A 12,680-nucleotide genomic window follows, 5' to 3' on the forward strand; every position below is an offset into this window, starting at 1 on the left:
TTACTGTTGGCGTGTCTGGTGCAGCGCTAATACTTCCTTACTGTCCGTGACGTCACGCATACGCGTCATCATTCCGTGACATTTTCAACAAGAAACTCGGGGGAAATTTAAAATTGCAATTTAGTAAAGTAAAGCGGCCGTATTGGCATGTGTTGCAATGTTAATATTTCATCATTGATATATAAACTATCAGACTGCGTGGTCGCTAGTAGTGGCTTTCAGTAGGACTTTAAATCATTTCTAACTCCTACTTAACTTTCGGCAGTCCCACCAGACACACCAATAAGCTTGTTCATGAATGTACTATACAAACCCCGTTTCCATATGAGTTGGGAAATTGTGTTAGATGTAAATATAAACAGAATACAATGATTTGCAAATCCTTTTCAATCCATATTCAGTTGAATATGCTACAAAGACAACATATTTCATGTTCAAACTCAAACTATTTTTTTTTGCAAATAATAATTAACTTAGAATTTCATGGCTGCAACATGTGCCAAAGTAGTTGGGAAAGGGCATGTTCACCACTGTGTTACATCACCTTTTCTTTTAACAACACTCAATAAACGTTTGGGAACTGAGGAAACTAATTGTTGAAGCTTTGAAAGTGGAATTCTTTCCCATTCTTGTTTTATGTAGAGCTTCAGTCCTTCAACAGTCCGGGGTCTCCGCTGTCCTATTTTACGCTTCATAATGCACCACACATTTTCCATGGGAGACAGGTCTGGACTGCAGGCGGGCCAGGAAAGTACCCGCACTCTTTTTTTTACGAAGCCACGCTGTTGTAACACGTGCTGAATGTGGCTTGGCATTGTCTTGCTGAAATAAGCAGGGGCGTCCATGAAAAAGACGGCGCTTAGATGGCAGCATATGTTGTTCGAAAACCTGTATGTACCTTTCAGCATTAATGGTGCCTTCACAGATGTGTAAGTTACCCATGCCTTGGGCACTAATACACCCCCATACCATCACAGATGTGTAAGTTACCCATGCCTTGGGCACTAATACACCCCCATACCATCACACATGCTGGCTTTTACACTTTGCGCCTATAACAGTCTGGATGGTTCGCTTACCCTTTGGTCCGGATGACACGATGTCGAATATTTCCAAAAACAATTTGAAATGTGGACTCGTCAGACCACAGAACACTTTTCCACTTTGCATCAGTCCATCTTAGATGATCTCGGGTCCAGAGAAGCCGGCGGCGTTTCTGGATGTTGTTGATAAATGGCTTTCGCTTTGCATAGTAGAGCTTTAACTTGCACTTACAGATGTAGCGACCAACTCTATTTAGTGACAGTGGTTTTCTGAAGTGTTCCTGAGCCCATGTGGTGATATCCTTTAGAGATTGATGTCGGTTTTTGATACAGTGCCGTCTGAGGGATGGAAGGTCACGGTCATTCAATGTTGGTTTCCGGCCATGCCGCTTACGTGGAGTGATTTCTCCAGATTCTCTGAACCTTTTGATGATATTATGGAGCGTAGATGTTGAAATCCCTAAATTTCTTGCAATGTCACTTTGAGAAAGGTTGTTCTTAAACTGTTTGACTATTTGCTCACGCAGTTGTGGACAAAGGGGTGCACCTCGCCCCATCCTTTCTTGTGAAAGACTGAACATTTTTTGGGAAGCTGCTTTTATAGCCAATCATGGCACCCACCTGTTCCCAATTAGCCTGCACACCTGTGGGATGTTCCACATAAGTGTTTGATGAGCATTCCTCAACTTTCTCATTATTCATTGCCAGCTTTCCCAACTTCTTTGTCACGTGTTGCTGGCATCAAATTCTAAAGTTAATGATTATTTCCAACAACAAAAAAAAGTTTATGAGTTTGAACATGAAATATGTTGTCTTTGTAGCATATTCAACTGAATATGGCTTGAAAAGGATTTGCAAATCATTGTATTCTGTTTATATTTACATCTAACACTATTTTCCAACTCCTATGGAAACAGGGTTTGTATATACTCTTGGTCCCTTTTAATTTGTTACATAAACAGTAGCAAGTCAAAAGTGATAACAAAGTGAATATTTCTTTAAAGTATTTAATAGCTAAAAGTCCCAATTAGGGCAGATCATGTTTTTTGCTGTTTTCGTGGTCCTTCACTCTGATGCATCGAGAATTTTCCACATTCATTGGACACTAAGCTCTTCTGTCTAAAATGATGAGGTTACCACAGTAAAGTAGCTAAGTTGACCTTCCTTGGCTGTTTTAATTCCCCAAACATAGCGCTAATATGAAACAGTCAAACTGAAAATCAAAAAGAGAAGAAGAAGTAAGGAATATCAATTCTTGCACTAACATTGCCATATGCGGGGCAAGAAGCCTCTAGAAGAATTACTCGTTAACCCAATAAAAGCAATTTCCCAAGATAATTGAGAACACGTTTCAATACATATGCATGAAAAAAACCTCCTCTATACAACCCACTCATGTCCTCATGTAATTGATTGAGGGGATGACCCGTTATGTTAAACGATATTTGAGAACCATCAAAATGTGCAAAATTGCAATTTGCCCAGCTTGTATCAGAATTAAAAGCCCATTCATCATGATTATGACTTGATAAGCTAATTTAAGCTTTTCTCTCCGTCTTAATGAGCTATAGTTGAATTAATGCCATGTAATATATGAAAGGAACATTTGAACAGAGGCGATGATTTGAGGCAAACAGAGCAGAAAGCACTTTAGAAGCGTGATGGTGGTGTGAATCTCATCAAGCTCTCGTCTTCCACGCACATTTTCAAGCGTTCAATGGAGTCTTAGAGGTGTGAGAGCTGTTTTGGCAGTGTTGGATGTGCCTGATGGACTCGGGCGCCGGGTAACAGCTGCCATGTGTGATGCAAACACTTCAACAAATGTCAGGAAAATAGCTTTACTGAACACAGAGTCGGAAAACAATAATATTCACCCACTGGAATTTATTCAGGAATACATTTGTTTTGTACACTGCAAACACTGAAATCTAAGTAAGATTAAATCTCTCAAAAAGGGTTCATATATGCTTATTTTCTGTTAGTGCTTTACTTCTTTTAAGGATTTTGTTCCTAAATCAGTGGTTCTTAAGCTTGTTGGAGGTACCGAAGCCCACCACTTTCATATGTGCATTCACCCAAGCCTTCATAAGTTAAAAACAAAATGTGTTTTTTTTCAAATTCAAGACAAAGTTATATGTTTTTGGTAACACTTTAGTATAGGGAACATATTCTAAGTAACAAAGACTTAATTTTGTCATGATCTGTGGTCTGGATCATGTTTTTGTTATTTTTTTGGAGTCTTTTAGTTCCTGTTTGCGCTGCCTTGTTTTGTTTGGTTACCATGTCGACTTATGATTTTCACCTGTCTCTGGTGTTTGGACCGCACACCCGTTTCTAATCAAGACTCTTATTTAAGCCTGTCTTTGCCAGTCAGTCGGCCTGGCGTCATTGCTTGTTTTCATGCGATACCACAGTTCATATTGCTCGATTCATGCGGTGTCCACCTAAGTCTTGTTTATTTCTTGGCAAAGTTTCGTGTTTGTTCGAAGCCATAGTTTATGTTTGTTTCATGCCACAGTTTTTTGTTTGTTCCCCGCCATAGTTTATGTTTGTTTACCTCACGCCCTGCCAAGATTTCTTGAGTTAATAAATATGTTCCTACCTGCAAGCCTTGTCCGGAATAGTCCGTTTGCATCCCGGGAGAACAGCTGCGACCCCTCCGTCCTGACAGAAGGATCATAAGTCGACATGGTAACCAAACAAAACAAGGGAGCGCAAACAGAAACTAAAAGAGTCCAAAAAATGAGAAAAACATAATCCAGACTGCAGATCATGACCAATTTAGAGTTATTTGGACACTAGGGGAACATATTCTAAGTAATAAAGACTTAATTTACAATTATTTGGTTAAGGTTAGGGTGCGGGTTAGAGGGTTAGGGTTATAATAAGGCCATGCCGAATAGGCATTAATAAGTACTTAATGAGAGCCAATATGTTACTAATTTGCATGTTAATAAGCAACTAATTAATGGTGAATATGTTCCCCATACTAAAGTGTTACCATGTTTTTTTTACTGGTGCACAAATTGAAGCGTGCATGAACTTTACCTTCTTCAAACAACAAAAGCAACACAGTGCATAAACTCACAACAAACTACACACATGCAAACCAGTCAGCTGTTGCTGTATCCTTAATACGCCGACAGGGAATAGTTTGTATTTACACGAGGAGTCGGGTATGTTTTGACCTCCGCCGAACCCCTGAGGCCGACTCACCAAACCCCTAGTGTTCGAAAGTAGAATGTCAAGTGTTGCAAAGCTGTGTCGTCAACACTCACAAGTATAAAACTATCTTTTTCAAGTAATAACTTCTTATTTCAAGCATCCATCCATCCTCTTTTGCTTATCCGAGGTTGGGTCGCGGGGGCAGCAGCCTAAGCAGGGAAGCCCAGACTTCCCTCTCCCCAGCGACTTGGTCCAGTGGCTTTGTCTCCAGGCCAGCCGGGAAACATAGTATGGAAATATATTTTGGTACCGGTACCAAAATATTGGTTTCAGGACAAAACTAGTCCCTCACAAGGATTGTGAACGACAGGTAAAATTTCCCCCCAAAAAGTGCAATTCCTCTTTCAAGGCTAAAATGGGACCCCAGAGTAAATATGTTTGAGGGCCACAAAGAGAGCCCATTATTTGCTATGCATCATCCATGTATCCATTAAACATATGTTTATTATTGCAAGTTTGTCCTCAAATAAAATAGTGAACATACTGCACAACCTGTCTTCTAGTAGTAAATAAACAAACAAATATCATCATTTTGTCTACTGACATAATAATAATAATAATAATAAATTGTATTTGGTATAGCGCTTTTCAGAGCACAGACTGGTACTTTTCACAGGCGGTATAGTACCGAATAGTATTCATTAGTATCGCAGTACTACATTAATACCGGTATACCATAGTTTGTAAACATATACGTAAGACTTTTTTGGTAAAATAAAGCCAATAATGACATTTTTGTGTCCCCCTTTATTTAGAAAAGTATCAAAATATGGAAATACATTTTGGTGCCGGTACCAGTACCAAAATATTGGTATCGGGACAACACTAGTTTCTCATAGGGATTGTGAACAATAGGCAAAATTCCCTCCAAAAAAGGCTAAAATGGGACCCCAGACTAAATATGCTTGAGGGCCACAAAGAGAGCCCATTATTTGCTATGCATCATCCATGTATCCATTAAACATATGTTTATTATTGCAAGTTTGTTCTTAAATAAAATAGTGAACATACTAAACAACTTCTCTTTTAGTAGTAAGTAAACAAACAAATATCATAATTTTGTCTAGTGACATAATAATAATAATAATAATAAAAAATTGTATTTGATATAGCGCTTTTCAGAGTACTTAAAGACATTTTACAGGATAAAATATGGATATGCAGTGGAATATTGTGGTGGACCGGTACTTTTCACAGGCGGTATAGTACCGAATATGATTCATTAGTATCGCGGTTCTATTCTAATATAAGTATACCGTAGTATGTAAACATATACCTAAGATTTTTTGTTAACATAAAGCCAATAATGCCATTTTTTGTGGCCCCCTTTATTTTTAGAAGTATGGAAATACATTTTGGTGCCGGTACCAAAATATTGGTTTCGGGTCAACACTAGTCCCTCACAAGGATTGTGAACAATAGGCAAAATTCCCTCCAAAAAGTGTAGTTCAAAGGTCTCAGACATACGGCCCGCGGTCCAATTGCGGCCCGCGAGATGGTATTTTGCGGCCCCCACCTCAATATGAAAGTTTAGTGTTAGTGCGGGCCGCAAGTTTTATTTGAATGGTGCTTGACGGCGTTGTGTTATTTGTCTCCAAAATTGCTCTTTCAACGTTCTGGGTTGCCTACCCCTGCGTTAGTGGAAGAGCGACCAATGAGTGGACGCGACAGAGATGTTGCCATGGAGACAAGGGTTTTTTCACCTGCCCGGCTGCAGTCAAACCGCGACACCTGTCCGTCAGTAATAACAGTCCCCGATAACCTGCACCAATTCAAACAGTTATTTGTAGAGATGGCCGATAATATCGGACTGCCGATATTATTGGCCGATAAATGCTTTAAAATGTATTATCGGAAATGATCGGTATCAGTTTACAAAGGTAAAATGTATGACTTTTGAAAACGCCGCTGTACGGAGTGGTACACGGACGTAGGGAGAAGTACAGTGTCATGATCCGCTACTTGGATTATGTCATATTTTGTTTTTGTTCCGTCTTCGTATCACATCCTGTTTTGTATGTGTCTTCCTTAGTTCCTGGTGGCACTTCCTGTTTGTTTCCGTTGCCATCGTCACATATTAGTGTCACCTGTATCTTGTTTTTCACGCGCACCTGCCTCCTAATTTTCTGTCCTTTTATAAGCCTGCCTTTTCCGTTACTCACTCTCGCAATCTAGTTTGCTGATCGATGCAACAGCTGACGTCGCTGATTCCTATTGTTGTAAAAGTCTTTTTGTATTCGTTAGCTTCCACGCTATTCCCTGTTTTGTGTCCCCAGCTCACATGCTAGCGCTTTCAGTTCTTTCTAGCTCCCATGCTAGTTCTGTTGGTTATGTCTTTAGTGTCTTGTGCAAGTCTTTTTGTTTTTAGTTTGTTCTTTAGTATAAATAAATAATTTCTTACCTCCACGCTGTGGCCAGTCCGCCTGTATTATAGAGAGAACGCACCTGCATAAACACAATGCCAGCTAAGCGTCACATACAGAGCGCCAATAAACCTCAAAGTCTTTTCATACACACAAGTGAATGCAAAGCATACTTGGTCAACCGCCATACAGGTCACACTGAGGGTGGCCGTATGAAGAAGTTTAACACTGTTAGGAATATGCGCCACACTGTGAACCCACACCAAACAGGAATTAAAAACTCATTTCGGGAGAACATCCGCACCGTAACACAACATAAACGCAACAGTGTTATGATCCGCCGCCCGGATCATATACTATTTTGGTTTTCGAGTCCTTTTGTGTTTCCTGTTTGTGTTTGGACTCTTCCGAACCCTAGTTTAGCTCCTATCTGGTTACTATGGTTTCGTATTTGTTCCACCCGCTCTGTTTTTTTGACGCACACCTGTTTTTCATCAGAGACTCTATTTAAGCCTACCTTTTTTTGTCCCTCGTTCTGCCTTCATTGCGTGTGCTGCATGCAAGCTGTCCACGGGAGTTTTCTCTCTAGTCTCGAGGTTTTGCCAAGTGTTTTGACTACGTAAGTCTCGTTAGTTTTCTGTGCTAAGTGTTTAGCTTTAGCTTCTACGTGCGACCGGCACGCGTCCGCTTTTGTTTGTCGCATGAATTTTATGAGTTACTATCAATCAATCAATCAATGTTTATTTATATAGCCCCAAATCACAAATGTCTCAAAGGACTGCACAAATCATTACGACTACAACATCCTCGGAAGAACCCACAAAAGGGCAAGGAAAACTCACACCCAGTGGGCAGGGAGAATTCACATCCAGTGGGACGCCAGTGACAATGCTGACTATGAGAAACCTTGGAGAGGACCTCAGATGTGGGCAACCCCCCCCCCTCTAGGGGACCGAAAGCAATGGATGTGGAGCAGGTCTAACATGATACTGTGAAAGTTCAATCCATAGTGGCTCCAACACAGCCGCGAGAGTTCAGTTCAAAGCGGATCCAAGACAGCAGCGAGAGTCCCGTCCACAGGAAACCATCTCAAGCGGAGGCGGATCAGCAGCACAGAGATGTCCCCAACCGATACACAGGCGAGCGGTCCATCCTGGGTCGCGACTCCGGACAGCCAGTACTTCATCCATGGTCATCGGACCGGACCCCCTCCACAAGTGAGGGGGGGACATAGGAGAAAAAATAAAAGAAGCGGCAGATCAACTGGTCTAAAAAGGAGGTCTATTTAAAGGCTAGAGTATACAGATGAGTTTTAAGGTGAGACTTAAATGCTTGTACTATAAATAAATAATTTCCTACCTCACGTCTTGGTCCGCAGCCGTCCGTTCTGCATTCCGGGAGAACAAACAGAACAAATACCCAGAACCCCTTGCAGCACTAACTCTTCAGGGACGCTGCAGCATTTTATTTTCGTGCGGCCCAGCCTCACCCTGACTCTGCATCCAGTGGCCCCCAGGTGAATTGAGTTTGAGACCCCTGGTGTAGTTCCTCTTTCAAGGCTAGAACGGGACCCCAGACTAAATATAGTTGAGGGCCACAAAGAGAGCCCATTATTTGCTGTGCATCATCCATGGAAGTGCGGGCTGCCATTTACACATTTGAACTTATGAACATTTTTATGGTGAACAAAACCTGATGACCATCAGGGTTTCGACCCCTTTTTAGACAGGTTTTGGCCCCACTCGCTCCCCGTACCTCAGACCCCTCCCCTCCCTCTCTTTCTCTCTCTCTCCTGGTGTCCTCCCGCAGCAGCTGTCACCCCGCATTACTCGCAGTCAGCTAAATGAAACATTATTCTAAACATATGCATCGTAATCAGTCCGGTCACACTTACAAGAACACGCGTTAATAAGGCAATCAATCACCGCGGAACAAGCGAGTGGCGCAGTAACAGCTCATAAACAGTGCGTAATGGAGAATTGGAGGTGAGCGTGACACGGCGCTGATCAGATAATCAATGTCAAAGACGCGATGAATGTCAGTAAACGCCACTTTTCTATAAAAAAAAACACGGCAATTTACAAGAAGCGGTGCAATTACCCTGCAAATACAGTCAATTAAGTGGCGGCGTGATTGCCCAGCTGGGGACCGCATCATCGATCCTCCCATTCCTATCTCGCCCGTGGACATTTAATTTGTTGTTGTTTTTTCTATTAGCACCCGAATAAAGTCAAATATAGACGAATATTCAACACGCCTAACATTTATTCTCATGCCCCCCCCAAAAAAATGACAGGCAGTCGACGTCGACGTCATGATGTTTTTTCCTCACTTTTGTACATTTAATGCAAAAGTCATTTTATTGTTTTTTTTTCTGGCCCCTGCCTTCTGCTGTTTTACACCCCCATTTATCTCAATGCAACCCCGGCTTTAAAGAGCAAGGCAACACGGTGATATATCACGCCCAGATTTGCCGCCCTAATCCTATTTCTTTAATGGGGGACGTTCAAAAAAAAAAAAGCAACTTATCTTTTAAGTCCCTGGGGGCCATTTCTGGTGCAGGCTGTGTGTATTTGATCTGAGCGTAATTAACGGCAGCATCATTTAAAGGTAATGTAAAAATAATAGTAAATTATATGTGGCCTCCTGTTACTGGATTTCCATTTTGATGAATAGTTCTTGTATTATATATTGTAAATATGATATTGTATATGTGTAGGGGTGGCACCTAATAAGTTGACTTCTTCCCACTCCCTTTTGAGCCAATCTTGACATCAACAAAAGATTAGTCACATGTAATGTTTTCAATGTAGCTGTAAAAATAATGAATTGATATATTTCTTTTGTATTTTATGTCATTCTCTTGTTTTGTTTGCATGGCTCAAAATAAACCATTCATTCATTCATTCATTCATTTTTGATGGAGTTTTGCAAATAGGAATATATGCACGAAACTCCCATTATTTTACATGGACAAATATATTTTTTAACATTTTTTTATATATGTATATACAGAGATGAATGTGTGTGAATATTTTTAATTTTTTTTATTTTTTTCCCAAGAACAAACACCATCAATAAATAACAGGATTTACATTTCATATTGCACATTTTTTTTTCTTCAAGTTAAAATATTTAAATCCATACAGTCATTGATATTTTTTTTTTTTAAATACAGAGATATAGAGACCCCAGAAAGGAAAAAGGTCAGAATTATTTTCAGTCTTTCAGTGCTTGTTCATCAGCTGGTTTAAAAATAAATGAATAAATAAAAAAGAACAACAAAAGCCTCATTTGGGAGCAGTAAAAAAAAAATCATTAATTTGTAATTTTGCACAAAAAAAGCCTCATTTGGGAGCAGTAAAAAAATAATCATTAATTAGTAATTTATCACAAAAAAAATGCAGATTTTGTTTTTTTTACTATACAAGCCATTTTTACATGACTTACCTCCAGTGTTTTAACATTAATAACATTCAAAAAGTCACACCAAATAAAACAAAACAAAAAAGATATCCACATTTCGATGAAACACCCCCCCCCCCCCCCCCCCCCCCACAAAAATCCGCTTTCAGCTATCAGTCGAACTACTGTGATATTTGCAAAATATTCCACAATTTACAATTCACATGTTTAATAATCAACATATCGGTGAGGTCCCAAACAGGAACGAATTAAATGGCGCTTTGCCATTTTTTATTTATTTATTTATTTTTTTTTGCACATGAGGCGATTGTAAAAGTGTGTGTAAGTGTGTGTGTTTGCAGGAATTGTATGGAAAAAGGATGTTTGATTTAATGCTGATTTAATTGAGGAATTGCTTATGTGTATTGAGGTTTTTTTTGTCCATGTCGTAAAACACATTGAAGGACTTTCTCGTGGCCTATTTTTTGGCCTGATATTTGCCTTACGAACCACATCTATGCAACATTTTCCAGCGCAGCAGCTTTGGCTTTGTCTGGCCTCTTTTGTGCGTCTAATGACTTCCCTCCGCGGCTTGTTAGGACGTGACAGCGGCTCTCAGGACCAGCGACTTCCACCGCAGCCGCCGTTCAGGAGGAGCTCCATCTCGGGTGCATGATTGGCCATTTTTTGTCATCATCCTCGCATTATTAAGAGAGGAATTGACAAGAAAGAGGCGAATGCAAAATGATGTGCGTCTGCGAGATTAGAAGACTCCCCGCAGAGCAGAGGTGATGCTGGCAAAAAAAAAAAAAAAATCTCTGTTTCTATAGTGAAGAAAGATGTGCAAATGCAAGACAAAAATGCAGACGAGCTTTTAGGAATGTGTCTTTGTTTTTTTGGAAGGATGGGATTTTAAAAAATTTGTGATGCAGAAATTGTGAAAACAAAAAAAAATAGTGTTTTAATTTGAAATAAAACGTGAGCCACTCTTTTAGAGGATTTAAAAATGTTCCATTTTAATTTAGCTTAAAATATGTTATTCAGATGTACAAAATAATTTAGAAACCGTCGGGGAGTTGTTTTTTTACTTCAATCCAGAACCACAATTTATAGTGTTTTTTTTGTAAACATGTGGAAGTTAATTCTATTAAATAGGACTCAATTTTATTGTTTTCATTGCAACAATAAAAATTGGACAACATCTGCGTGTATTAACCGAAATGCATTACTCAATAAAATGCGTCTTGAAATATAAGATGTGATTTGGAAAATTTAAATGAATAAATAAAAAATAGTTGATGCATACAATAAGAATCTTTGTTTTTAAAGCTTGAAATGTGCAAGTGAGTTATGAAGACAACAATGTGTGGGTTTTGTAATTTACTGGAATCATTTAATTGAATCCAGAACTGTCTGAGATAGGCCCCAGCACCCCCTTCCGCGATCCCGAAAGGGACAAACGGTAAAAAAATTGATGTAATAATAACCGGCTAAAATTGGTTCATTATTATTGTTATTATTTTTTTGTATTTGTGTTAAGGGCTGGAATCAGCCTTCAAATAATGTCAATAATATTAATACTATTATTATTATTTTTGTATTTATTGTTTTGTTTTGTTTTGGGGGGCACAACAACAACAAAATAATGTGTGTTTTCTCAGTTCCTGTATTAGGATTTCCCTATCAAATGAATATATATTATATATATATATATATATATATATATATATATACATATATATATAGAGAGAGAGAGAGAGAGAGAGAAAAAAAACATAATAATATTGCAGGTAATATGTGTGTTGTGTGAAATACTGGAATAAATGAATTAATCCAAAACTGTCTGAGATAGGCTCCAGCTATCCCGAATGGAAAAGCGGTAGAAAATGTATGGATGTAATAACCGGCTAAAAATTGGTTGATTATTAATGTTATTATTTTTTTGTTTGTGTGTTAAGGGCTGGAATTATCCTTCAAATGGTGTCAATAATATTAATACTATTATTATTATTTTTGTATTTTATTGTCTTTGTTTTTTTTAGGGGGGACAACAACAACAACAACAACAAAATAGTGCCTGTTTTTTCAATTCCTGTATCAAATGAATTAATAAATATTATATATGAAAAATAAATAGAAAATGAATAATATTGCCAGTGTGTGCAGGGAATATGTGTGTTTCGTATTATACTGGAATAAAGGAATTAATCCAGAACTGTCTGAGATAGGCACCAGCACCCCCCTGCCGCGACCTCGAAAGGGACAAGCGGTATGAAATGGATGGATGAATGGATGGATGTAATGGCCGGCTAAAATTGGTATTATTTTTTGGTTTTGTGTTAAGGACTGGAACTAGTCTTCAAATAATGTCAATAATATTAATATTTTTTAATTCTATTGTTGTTGTTTTTTGGGGGGGGGGGGGGGGGGGTGGGGGGAAGACAACAACATCAAAAAAGTGTCTGTTTTTCAGTTCCTGCATTATGATTTTCCTATCAAATGAATAATCAAATATGATATAAATGCATTAAAAAAATAATAATATTGCCAGTTTGTGCAGGGACTATGTGTGTTTTTAATATACTGAAATAAATTAATTAATCCAGAACTGTCTGAGATAGGCTCCACACACATACACCCCCCC

The sequence above is a fragment of the Nerophis ophidion genome, linkage group LG19 (genome assembly GCF_033978795.1).
Source record: "Nerophis ophidion isolate RoL-2023_Sa linkage group LG19, RoL_Noph_v1.0, whole genome shotgun sequence".
Classification (NCBI taxonomy): Eukaryota; Metazoa; Chordata; class Actinopteri; order Syngnathiformes; family Syngnathidae; genus Nerophis; species Nerophis ophidion.